The sequence below is a fragment of the Lepisosteus oculatus genome, chromosome 5, assembly GCF_040954835.1.
Source record: "Lepisosteus oculatus isolate fLepOcu1 chromosome 5, fLepOcu1.hap2, whole genome shotgun sequence".
Lineage (NCBI taxonomy): Eukaryota > Metazoa > Chordata > Actinopteri > Semionotiformes > Lepisosteidae > Lepisosteus > Lepisosteus oculatus.
The window spans coordinates 38,550,076-38,563,477 of NC_090700.1; the positions used below are offsets into that span (position 1 = coordinate 38,550,076).

At 44.2% G+C, this 13,402-nt stretch overlaps 1 long non-coding RNA gene across 1 annotated transcript; it reads right to left on the bottom strand.

Annotated features, from left to right (window-relative positions):
* Positions 1–10,323: 10,323 nt before the first annotated feature.
* On the bottom strand, positions 10,324–12,607 carry LOC107076819 (uncharacterized). The gene is made up of 3 exons (XR_001477953.2): positions 12,251–12,607; positions 10,766–10,900; positions 10,324–10,604 (listed from the first exon to the last, which is right to left on the bottom strand). It is a non-coding gene; the product is annotated as an uncharacterized lncRNA (long non-coding RNA).
* Between the last annotated feature and the right edge of the window lie 795 nt (positions 12,608–13,402).

Sequence of the window (13,402 nt, forward strand, 5' to 3'; positions counted from 1 at the left end):
CCTTGCTTCTAGTGACATTTGAGGCATTATGGAATGCACAGAAAACTGACTAAGTGTGGCCTTTTTCTTGTAGTGACCTAAGCTTTGAATCAAGGCCTTTTAAAAGCTGACCTGATCAGGCATTGTTCCACCTGGACCTCGTTGGGTAAAAGTGCACCTAACGAGCTTTCATGTGATTGGCAAGTTGCAATGCCTCACTGCACAAGCTGTATTGCTAGTCAGAGGGCTTAAAATAAACTGACAACTTTTTGTGAAAGTACATAAACTATAACTATAATATTCTCAATCCAGGAAATGTTGCATTTCTTTTTTCCATTAGTATATTTTCAGCATAGTATTCCAATAAACTTTGTTGCATCCTCACACTAATTAGGATTTGATCAAACTATTGAACTTTAAATTGGAGAATTTTTCATTTTAAAAGACACAATGTCAGCGTAATTAAAGATAAAAAATCAAAAGTAATAGAATAAAGACTCTCCCATTTGTCCTTTTTTGTTGAGAACAGGCGATTCATAGCAACCAGGGGTAATGTGAAGCTGGTCAACAGTGACCCATTATCAGCTCAACTGCAGCTCAATGAACACAACCAATCTCTAGTCTAACCAGTTTAGCATCATCCTTGACTGTTGACCCTTGACACAGTGCTCATTCACATATACTGTAAAACAAAACTTCCAGAACTCACAAATACAGAATTCACAGATGTTAGGGGTCTTCGTCAAAATTTTACATTTTTTTCCATTATGCAATGCAGTCTGTGCAGACTGAGTTAGTCTGAAGTTAGACAGTCACTGTCTGTCAGATAAAATAATTGTGACAGAGGTATATTTGTCTGTTCTCCCTGATCTCCAGTGACAGCTCTGTTTGGAGATGTGAGAGCACGCTGTCATAGAAATGAAAAATGTGCATTCCTGCATGATTGGTGTGTACCTGGAACATGATAAATTTGTGGAGTGGAACTTGGTTCAGTTGCCTTTTTTTACTTTTGTAAAGTGCCTGCAGGACATTTTCTGCCTACAGGCCAATCATGAAAGTTTAACTTTGAATTTCTCATGGTCCAGTGCAGTAAGGCACAGTGAAAGCATGTCGGACCCATGAGAAACCACTGCAAAGCTCCCATGAGAAACTGCAAACAGTAAATCCACAACAAAAATGCAAAATTGTTGTGGTAAATCTACCAAGGTAAACCTTCATTTGGGCTGTTGTATTGTTCTATTTTGTATTGCAGTACATGCATCTACTTTAAATAACTGCTGGGTTCAAAACATGTTTACCGTTAGTCAGATCAGACTATGGACACAAGGAAGTGAAAACACTGGCCAGGACAGTGGTCCATCACAGGGCAGTGGACACACAGACAGGGAACAATTTTCTAAATGCAAAATAACCTGGACAGAATGTCCTCAGACTGTGGGAGAAAGCTCACATTAAAAGTAAAAATAAATTAGGAATAACTAAAATCTGCATTCCTCTTTTTCTGAAAGCATACATGGAAAGATTGGGATGTTTGTTTTGAAGCTCAGTAAATATAGCAGGCTATATAAAGATGCTGAATGGATGCTCAGTTCATTCACTGATTAGTTCAATAAGAACTGCTTGGCTTCCTAAGAGGAAGGAAGGGACATTCTCTGAAAGTCAGACCCTAGAGTCTCTCCAAAAAATTTAGCCACTGCTTTTCTGCTGTGGTGGTGGTGTTGCAGGAGCCCAAACTGTGACAGATTGACCTCTCTCGGCATCCCTGTGCAGTTCCGCTTGGATGGGGGAGGTTCATAAATTCCCGTGGCATCTGTGGAGCTGCAGGAGAAGGCACTGATGGAGGACGTGCGCCACTGGGTTATTGATGTGGCCGAGCGACACTGCCCTCACAAAACAATTTCAGACAGGAAAGCCAGAGCCGTTCAGCTGTGTGCCAGTGCCTACCTACCCAGTATCCTCCACTGTCCTCCTCCTACGCCCTCCCCCACACAACACCTCCAGCCCACCTCTCCTCCTCAGCCCCCGAGCCCTGAAGCCCACTCGCTCAGTCCCACAGCAGCTCATTAATTCCATCTCGCCTCTCTTGTGCCATTCCTAAAAGTAAAGCCAAGACAGACAAAAAAAAAACCAACACAATATCATCCGGCACACAAAGCATCAGTGATTCATCTGATCTTGATTTGATTTCGCTCCACTTTTCTTTTGGAATTTGCGACCTGAATGAAGTGCAGGCTTGTTTCTTCAGTCACGTCAATCCTGGCCTTTTGTCAGGAGTGTTCGACGTGACTCACGAGCTGGAGAAGTGATGAGTGTTGGCTCACACAAATCCCTCTTCCTGTGCCTGCTTGCGTCTCGGGCTGAGTGGAGCTGATTGTTTTAGAAATAATAGACTCCCTCGTGAATGAGGAGGAGCTCTTTGGAAAGGTGGGTTTGCACGAGTAAGAAAGAAGAGTAACAACCAGAGATTTTTTTAAGTTTATGCTCTAAGTACTACGTAAACTTCAAGGGTATTTTCTGTTCAATTTAAGGGGTTTTAAAAAAGTAAACATGAAACAAAACAGAAACAAAGCAAACTGAAAATGTGGGTTTCTCAGTTTGGAGGATGGTGCCCTGATGCTTTAAGCGCTGATTGGAGATTTTTCAGTGCATATCTGTAGGGCAGGTTTTTTTGTTTCACAGGGGCTACTCCATTATATAAAAACAAATTTTCATTGAGGAGTATTACTCAGCTGTGACAGCTTTCTCAAGCAGCTGATATCACAATTAGAAAGGGAGAGCTACAGTATTGAGAAGATTAATGTATTCATCACTTCAGTGTTAGAGTGAATGGTTGCGAGTGTTCAGTAACTCACTGAGCTACTAAACCTAGAAAGCTGGGCACCAATGTGTTCCCCATGAGAGGGCTAGGCTGCAGTGTAGTTTGTAGCTCAGTGCTGGACTGCAGGGTGTTCAGTAGCTCAGTGCTGGAGTGCAGTGTGTTCAGTGGATCAGTGCTGGACTGCAGGGTGTTCAGTAACTCAGTACTGGAGTGCAGTGTGGTCAGTGGATCAGTGCTGGAGTGCAGTGTGTTCAGTAGCTCAGTGTTGTCAGAGTGCTGGGCTGCAGTATGTTCAGTAGCTCAGTGCTGGAGTGCAGGGTGTTCAGTTGCTCAGTGATGGTGTGCTGGACTACAGTATTCTGTAGCAGTGTGGGATTTCTGGGATGCAGTGTGGAAGGCAGTGGGATCCAGTGTTTCAGAGGTTACATCTAAAGCAGCTGCCAGGGAGACACTACTTATGAGTATCGCTATGGTTACAGTGTTAATGCAGTTTGAAATGCACTGAGTTAAGAAAACCATCTCTCACAGAGCCTGGCCACAATGTGCAAGGCAGCTGATGATCTTGTTGTGTACCTTGCATTAGTGATATATTTTTTATTTATGGTGTTGTACTTCCTCTCTGTCTAGATCCTCTGCTGTCCTTTTACATTCACACCTCCCACTTTCTTATAAAGGTACCAATCACGCTGCTTTCCTCCTCGTTCAGCTGTCCTACTCTCTACGGTCTTGCATCTAGTGCGAGCCCTACTGCCTGGCTCCCCTCCGCTGGGTAAATCCCCAGATGGCGACTGAAGATCGATCACACAGAATGCGAGTCCTGTCAGCTTGCCTGTTAGTGAACGGGCTCTCCCCTCGATGGAAATGTATTAAGGTCAGCCCTCCGGCAGCAGCCAGTGTAACATAATTTTCTACTCCAACCTTTTCAAGTCCCCAGTGATGCCTGCCTGTCTAAAGGGGCTGAGCCGAGGTGTACAGAGAGCAGAACTGCACATACTCCAGAGGAGCTGATCCAGACAAACATGTTGCTTCCTGTAGCCCTGCGCTCTAACCACTGAGCTTCTCCCGTGAGCCAGACTCTCACCGTGCAGCAGTTTGAAATAGTTTTCATGGTTTTTATAAGATGCTGCCCTTTTCATATAAACTTGCATCACATCCTGGAAGCCTGGTGGTTGTTCTCTCAGTTTGAGTAAATTTTGCATATAGACATGCTGATTAAATAATACCTAATGTAGTCTTGGCAGCGCAGTTCATGCAAGACCCTGCAGCTCATTAAGCCTCCATCAAACTGCAATTTTCCATCTTTTGCTGTCCAACCTCCACGCCTACTCTTGTGAAGCTGAAAATACAGATCTCACTGTACAGTCGTCTGAGACGTCTCAGCTTTTAAATCCTCAACAAGGTGTTGACTGTTTCCTTTTGTAAGCATGAAAAAACTAACATTGCTTTCTCAATGCAGTTTTGTACTAGAGCCTTCACCTGGCCAAACATACAGCAAAGTGCTGTGCATGCAAACCCCTTGCCTGAAACACTTCAGCTCAGCACACTGAGCTCTGTTCAGATGCTTTGACTCACAAGTGTGAAACCAGGCTTCTAGCATCACAGAGAAACGCAAGCACACCACCTTCCAGATTGTAGCCAGGCGTTTTCCTATCACCAGACAGCTTGTGCACTTCATTCACTATCTTAATACAGTAGATCCTTTTGCAACCGATGTTTGTAGACTTAATCTTCTCAGTTGTGCAGTACTTCTTTAAGAGGCAGACCAATAAACGATTATTGAACTGCATTCAGCCCGAACTGGAGGCGAGGTAATTGAGTTATGGGAGAGTAAGACAAGGGTGATTTACAGCAAGGGTGGAAAAAAAGATCACTTTTTTAAAGCAAAGGGGGGCAGGATGGGGGGACAGGGAAAAAAAGAATAGAAGAAATGAGGGCCAGAGGAAGTGAGCCAGTCCAGAGAGAAGAGAGAGGGAACGACAGAGTGAGAAAGACAGGGAGTGCAACGAAACAATGTGTGAAAACTAAGAGACAAATCAATGTTAGCGGAATTAAATATTGATTTCTGGAGGGAAGCTACTTCGCTGTAATTGGCTTCCATTCATCCTGAAAACACTGTCTTTCACAAAGATTAATTTCTCCTACAAGTCCCTCTGCACAGCCTTGAATGATGTCAGGGGTGTGGACAGTGTTCGATTTGAGGCATCCTTTTCCTGGCAGGGCATACAAACGTGGTATGTGTCGAGGTGTCTTGGGCGTGTTTAGGTATCACGTGTACCCCGTCATGGAGACATTCCTTATATAACAGCAGTCTTTAACTCTGGGTTTCTTCTACCCAGAGTTAAAGACTCCAGCCTGCGTTTGTAGGTGACAATTCTTTATCTTTAAGCTGTGCCCAGCACATCTTGGCCTTGTGAGAGTGTTCAAGTTCATTGAAGTGCTCCTTCATTGACTTGGATAAGAATCAGATTAATCTTTTCCAGCACTGGAGTGTCTGTTGCCCAGTTAGATCAAAGCATCCTCGATTAATGCTTTTTGATGAAGTACAAGAACTTTGCCAATGCTTTAACCCCTTTTAGAAGTTTACAGTTGCACGCTTCAGGTAAAGTGGGGCAAGTAAGAGTGAAATTAAGATACTTTATTAGCCATATACAATTTTGTGAATTAGGAATTTGTCTTTTCGCATACCCCAGCTTGCTCTCCATGAGACACACTTACAGGGAGAAACGCTTGGGGTCAGAGCACAGGGTCAGCCATTTATACAGCACCCCTGGAGCAGTTGGGGTTAAGGGCCTTGCTCAGGGGCCCAATGGAGTAGGACTCCTCTGCCAGCCGCAGGATTTGAACCAGCAACCTTCCAGCCACAGGTGCAGAGCCTTAGTCACAGTGCCACCGCTCCAAAAACAGTGTAAAACCATGGTAAAGAACAGGGAAGCATGTTGGAACACTGGAAAACCCATGGGATAACATGGCAAAGAAAGGTTAGTGCATGGTATAGCACAGCAAAACTGCAAAGGCAAAAAACATCTTCTGGGATTTTCCTCTGTGTGGCTCTATAATTCTGGGCTGCCTCTAGAGGTGAATGACACCCAGAAGATAGGGGAGGGGCTGGCAGCTGAACGTCAGGCTGCTGCTCTATCAGAGAGCTTGTGTTCCATCCGCTCCACAATTCCATTGGGATTCACATGTAAGCAGATCAATGAGCAAATGAATTGTGCAATCAAGTATTAAAAACAAACAATCTAACCCATCAGATGCAATTTAGATGTAAATGCCCCTCTTTATACACAGCAGTGTGAATGACTGCAATGGAAAATACATGCAATGATGTTACTCTGACATGGAGCAGGAACTATTTAAAAGGAGAGTAATGGAACATCTTGCCTCCCACTCCAGTCCATGGCAGTCAAGCCATTTTCAAGCCCACCCCCCCTCCAACCTCCCCTATTCCCTATACTACCCTGTGTCCCACTGAGTCACGTCCATGAAGATATCTGGGCCTTAATGGGAGGAGGCTGGGGCTATAAAACTATAATTTATGGGGATACAGAGAGGCTTTTTACAGCAGCCAAGAAAAAATCAATAGAAAGAGAATCTATTTCAATTTCCAGCTGTTTAAAATTCCTTACTGTCTCCTCTCGCTTCCTGTCACTCGGAACGACATGCAGTCAGTGCTACGGAATTCTGCAGGGAAGAAAAGGAAAGGGAGATGCCTGTGGTCTTAAGGAAGCAGATAACCCACTTAAAACAGGCCTGATATACAAAGATTTAAAATGACACACAGGTCTTTCGATGTCGATTCTAATAGGATCAAGAGCAAATATTTTGTGAGAAGAAACTGGTCCTACATCAAATTTTGAACATGTGCCATACAGACATTTAATTAGACTCTTCTACTGTATAAAACAAGAATGGCGTAGTGCTGATCATATAAACTGTGCCTGTGCTACTTCATATTTCATTTTGTTTAGTAGGGGGTGATGTCTAAAGCCTTTTATTATTAAACATATCCAAGGGAATACAACATTTTTACATTTAGAGAAGTAGAACTAAACTGGACTGGAAGAAATCTATATTTGTCCATGTTTACTGCTCTCCTCCAAACAAATTCAAGCTTTGTGCTGGGTGGCCAAACTAGCCCTGGTCCTGGAGAGGCTGCTGTGTCTGCAGTTTTTCTAGGTATCTTTTCAGCAGAAGCATTTACAGAGCTGAGAGAAGCTGTTAATTTGATCTAATTAAGCCACTAACGAGCTGATTTAGGTTGTTAAAAGCTGGAATGAAAATCTACAGCTGTGCCAGCCCTCCAGGACCAGAGCTGGGCACCCTTGATTTAAAAAACTGGTGGTAGGGCTAGTCTATTAAGAAGGTTACAAATTAGGAAGCCATTCGCCCTATCATGGCTCCTCAGATGAGATCACCAACAGCTGCTGACCTGTGGAAGAGACTTAACTCAGTCCAAAGCAAGACCTAACAAGTCTGAAGCTGCAGTTGATTCACTCTGAGCTGTGCATCATGATTAAGATGCTGGCAAAGATGCATTCATGTGATTTGATTTTTGGAGAGCTTACAACACGGTGAATTGATTTCCTATTTTTAATGAATGGATGGGTTTTGCAATACTTTCTTAACCTTTTGTTTTTCTATGGACAGTCTTGTTAATAAAAATTGCTGGACAAACTATTTGTTTTCTTTCCACAGTAAAAGTCACTACATCTGAGATGCTATAGTGGAAGGTTAGCCAGTCTGGACCACATACTGGATAAAATGTTGCTGCATATCACAGGGCAATTTCAGAGATACCAGCGAATCTTGGCACAAAGTATTTGGGAAGTGGACAGAAACTGAAGCACCTGCTTCAACTGAAGCACACACACAAACGTGGGGGAACATGCAAACTCCCCACCGAAGGTTCTCAAGTGCAGAATGAAACCCAAGACCTGTGAAGTGGCAGAGCTAATTGCCACATCACCCTGCCTGCTGTCTAGCTATCCTAAGGAGTTAATTGATGACGTGTAAAGCACATACTTGAAGACAGCAATCCATTTTAACTGGTGATTGCTTACCTTAACTATGTCCTTAAAAACTGTTTAACATGAACCGAATAATTCAGCTAGAATATCATGTTGTTAAGCCTGAAGTTAAAAGGACAAATGATGACAAAATTATATAGACAAATATATAGACGTTAAAAACAACTTAAATGTGCACAAAGAAATGGGGGAAAATCACGTTAAAGGACGAGAACACGGCCGTTTCATTCAGAAACAGCTGCATCATCTTCCTTATTCGCCAAGAGGTGGAAAGGCGAGCCGTGAAGGCGAAACGGAGAGAGCGCGCGAGCCCTCACTGCCAGCAGCTCTCCATCTCATCAGAGGAACGTGCCGCGCGCGGCCCACTGAAAGAGTGCAGTCGGGAAACGTGCCACTTCAGATCATCCACGGTGCGCGCTGCTTCGAGTGCCCTTCTTAACGCCAGGCGCTGGGAGAGAGCAAGCCTGCAGCCACAGTCCTGCAGTCTGACGGTCTCCAACATTGTGATTCCTTAACACAGTGTTAATGCTGCCTGTAAAACTGACATCCCCTCTTCCTTCGCTGATCACAGGCCTTCGGCGATAGCACAGGTCGTGTCGGTTTCTAATGAATTCAGGAAATGACAATAAGAACCCTTATTTCTGCTAACCTACAGTATGACAGGTAGGCACACTTAGAGTCACAAGCCCACCCTCCAAACTTTAATGCTTAAGCTCCACCTTATCTATCAAGCCAACTGTCTGGACAGTCTCTTGCCCACGGGACAACTTTGATCCTTTCCAAGCTCATCCGTGGTTTTGAGACGCTGTCCCTGAAGGGCGAGGCTGCCTGAGGTCTGGGTCGGCCTGGCTCGCTGCAGCCCCTGAACGTCGCATCGAACCTGCCTGTCAGACCGAACACCGGGAAGAGGATAAAACCGACAGCCCTCCTCCTCATCTCCCTCCTGCATTTCAACTCACTCTGAGCCACAACCTGTTTATCGTTAAAATACTGGAATACTTGCGCCTCTGTCAGTCCAGGCAAGGAGTTACCCCAAGGGCAGCGCTAAAGAAACAGAAATCTATGAAATCTTATACCTAGAGGGAATATCGGTGTCTCCTGTAATACCCTTCTGTCCTGGTGCGACGGCTCTCTCGATGCTGCGGGCCCTGGCCGCTCTCCAGGGGTCTGCCGCGCAGTTTATCTTTCCTGTCCCGCTGTCACAGTTCATAAAACACCCCGAGCGGAGACATTAATCAAGAGAGGGCTGCAGAAAACGCCGTCCCATCAGGTCTGGAATCGTTGCAGAACTCGCCGCGCTGCATTTTTTTTTACAGGTTTAGCTTATTGTCAAGCTCTGTAAATGCAGACGGGTCTGATCCATGCTAACCAATCAGTAATCAATCATTTGGTCAATCAGTCATAGGATCTTCACATTGCTCAACCTAGAATTAGGGCTACAATATTGGTTTATAAGCAGTTTCAGTCAGGGGGATCTACGCCTAGGTACAGTGTGTCTAGGAACAAGTAAAGGTTTATTCCATGCTGAAAAGAAAAGAGACAGTGTTGTTTTCGGCTGTGGAGTCTTTCTCAGCTGTGTGAAGGTGTCAGTATGTCTATCTGCCCATCGCCAGTGTAGCTGGATTTGTTTCTTTGTGCATCTTGTTTCTTGGCAACTGCCCGAGAGTTTCAAATTAGCACTTCTTGAGAAGAGATATGAATGCGAGTATCCCCAACTGAGACACGAACCTGTGCATGTTCCCCTTTCTTACTCACAGCGACACTGACATACCCCGTCTCCTCTCTCTCTCGCTACAAGGCACCGCGCTCTGGGAGAAATCCCCACAGTGCGGGAAAAGCGATCTTCATGGAGTGTTGCTGCAAGGTCTCAATCTCCACGAAATGTCAGAAAATCCCCAGGAAGCAATCAGTCTGGGGTCCCTTTTATTCCAGCTACTAAATATTTCAGGAGTGTGGGGCTACGGTATAGCTTTGCTGAATTCTAATAAGTCTGGGAACTCCCTTCTCCGTGGTGACCCCTACTGGACAGATACCGCCACGGCATGTGGGGCACATACCAACTGCATAAATTTTGCAAGGTTAGGGGCACCTAATCCAAAGAAGTACATGTAGTATTTCTTGCTGTAGTCAGGAAAACCTTAGTCTGCAACAGTATTCATCATGGGGGCTATTTTTAAAGTCACACTCTGTTTCTGCTTTGAGCTATTTACCAGACTCATTTTTTTCTTTCGAATACATAAGAGTACCATTTCCAACCGTATAAATGTAGATGCTACCACTACATTAGATGATACACCAGTCTAGACTAGACCGTTCTGCAAAGACAGTATAGACAAAAGATACATGTCCACGACAGTAACTACAGCAGTATTTTTGTACATCTCACACAGGCTAGAAAGTATTACATTACTCAGCGATTTTGTCAAGGAACTTAATGGAGAGTCCACTGCCAACGTTAAAAAACTAATTATTTTATTATGACCAACATAAATATAGAAGGACAAAGTTTTTGTTCTGAAAGATCTAATCCTCATCTCTTCCAATTGAGGTCGACCCTTTTCTGTGAAATGCTCTTGACAATGAAATGCATGGAAGATTTCAGATCATTGTGTTGACGGTGAATGAGTTAATGTCTCTTCAAAACCCTGTACTTCCTAACTACTATTCTCATACTATTTACTGAACAGGAATGTAGCACCTTCTTCAAGATGATGTCTGCAGGTGTCCTGTTTCAATTTTAGAACCAGACAATCTTGGGATCAAATTCCTGCCCTCTTAATCTGCAGTAAATAAAGCATAAAACAAACTAAACATTTTAAGATCTTAGCAAGACTGGGCTCCAAACTGCATCAGCAAGGAAAGGGTTAAGGGTGTTCAATGACCTAGATGAGGCAATGCAATATTCATCGACATGATGGCAAGATGCAGGAGGCTACTGTACCTCGCCCGATGATTTTTGGAAAAAGTTGGAACAGTCATAGGTAGAAATAAAATGAATGAAGATTCAGTCTTGGTTACATATCCTCTTCTTTTCCTCTTGCTGTTCTTTCTCCTCACCTTTCACAGGGCTTGGGCTCTAAATGAAATCAGTGTGAGATCAGCATGGTAAAACTCCCCCTTCTCTGCGCACGACACTTACTAGCCAGCAGCTAAAGTTTGTGTGTCCTTTCCACTCAGCTTGGGCAGCAGGCTGATGTGCCCGAGCCATCATGAACACAGTCCGAGGTGGAAATTCAATAAGCTCTTTGCTGGCTGCTCCTTAATGATCGATACTTTTCTGAGAGCTGGAAAAGGCCTTGTGCCACTATCCTTCTCTGCTGTTTTTGGTGAGGGACGATCAACTTTCCTTTTTCCTGGCTGGTGAGACGTTGCCCCTGAGTGACAGTTTATCGGGCAGAATTTCTCCCCCAGCTGGGCATGTGGGCTGGCCCTGTCTAACATAGACCGTCTAATTATGGGATTATTGAAGTCTGCTAATGCTCCCTCTCTCCCCTGCCATCATCTCCATAATTATTACAGTCAAATATGTCAATAATATTAATTATCCTCCCCGTCTCTCTGAGCAATGCCGTTTGGTGTTAAGGGGCCTCTGTGATGAAAATAGTTGAGGCCTTCTGCTTGAGAAATTATGAAGAAAGCTCTCTGCAAGGCAGGGACTGAGCCAACAGTTGCCCCCACACACACACGCAACTCCAGATTAATGGGCACCTTGCCGAATCAGGTTGGAAAAAAGGATGGAGGTTGGAGTGTTAGTCCTACAGGGCAAAAAAAAGAAGTGTGTGGGCTTTTCCTTCTTTTTCACTGTGGCACTGCAGGCACTGACTCACGTTTAACTATTTCCTAGCCCATGTAATGCCATCCAGCCCCCACCTTGATTAGTAAAGAGCTCCTGATGACACGGTTCCCATCTTTTTAACAACATAACACACAACCGCCATGATAGGAGCTGAGTGTGTGAGCCCACTCAGTTCACAATACATCTTCGGTCAGCCACTCCTCAGTCTACAAGCTGCTCTTAAACTTTCTCTTGTAAAACCCTATCACAGTAAATCTGCAGGGTTATTGTCGCAATTGTCACCAGGACTTCCAAAGCCATATAGATTACCATTCATTGTCGGTACTTTCATCTATCCATTCATTTCTAACCACTTCATTCAATTCTGCATTGCAGGGGGGTCAGAGCCCATCTTAACAAGCAACCGGCACAAGGCAGCGTACACCCTAGATGGGATGCCAGTCCCATCAGACACACACACGCACACCAGGGACCATTTTCCCAGCATCCAATTAACCCACAGGTCTGTGAGACAGCAGTGCTTTGCCACATGCAGCACATATATATATATATGAAATCTCAACTGCAAGGCAGATAGAGCCTTATGGGTCAGTCGGCACTGGCTCAGATCTGGGCTGTACCATTACTTACATGTGACTGGAGATGGTGAATCACGGATCGGGCGCTGCCAGGGGTGTGTAGGCATGAGTGCCGATGCTGGGGCGACTGAATCGCCTCTCCCATCCAGACTGCCCCCCCTGTGCAGCACTATGGGACTTGCAGTGTGCTAAAACAGCAGATTTCAGAGGCAGGCGCCCACTGTCCTTAACCCCCCCCCACAGACTAGAGCAGGGGTCATCACTCATGAGCTGATGGGCAGCCACTGGCTCTAAATTGGAGGAGCATAAAAACAGAAACAAATTTCAGATCTTGAAAGAAACAGGTCAGCAATGCACGCAATTAAACGTGATGAAAGGAGATGCTGAGGGAACGGCAGGTGTGGCTTCCAGGAATGTGTTAAATTTTCTCCCAGACTGACAGCGGGCTGCGCGTGCGGTTTCTTTGACATCTGGATCCAGGAAATGAATCTGACATTCTGATCCCTGTGTCTGTTCACCATATCTTCCTTCATTTAAAACTGCAGCATATTTATACTTGCTTTATCCTCTTAATTTATAGCACTACCATTAGAAAAAAGACTAGAAAACCATATAATGCTGTGCTTAATCAAGCCAGGAGCACAGAGCGTTTATTTCAAAATAAGTCCTCATTTTTTGGCTTGCTTAAAAATATCTGATTACTTTTCTAAAATGGTCTATGATTCCTTTAACTTGACAGCAAAGCGGCTCCTTTCAGCCGTGTTCTGTCTTTTACTATTTGTTCATAATAACTATTGCAGTATATACGGTGCTGAAAAGAGGGTCTTAAATTATGTTTAATCCTGCTTAAGGGGGAAAATGCTGGAGATGTTTCATGATTTTGATCAAATTCAGGATTTAAAATGTTGGTTCTTTTTTCTCCTCTAATTTGAAAGTTATTAATCTGCATTAACAAAATGGATAAAACAAACTGAAACATGTGAAACAAAACATGCAGCCGCAGAGTGAATGCACTGCTCTTAGCAAGACAGCATCAGCAGGGAAAGGGTTAAGGGTGTTCAATGACCTAGATGAGGCAATGCAATATTCATTGATGTGATGGCAAGATGCAGGCTTCTGTACTTCGCCTGATGATTTTTTAATCAAAGTTGGAATGACCCCAGGGATGAGATGCTTTTGCTGGGGTTTCCCAAAGACAGAGTTC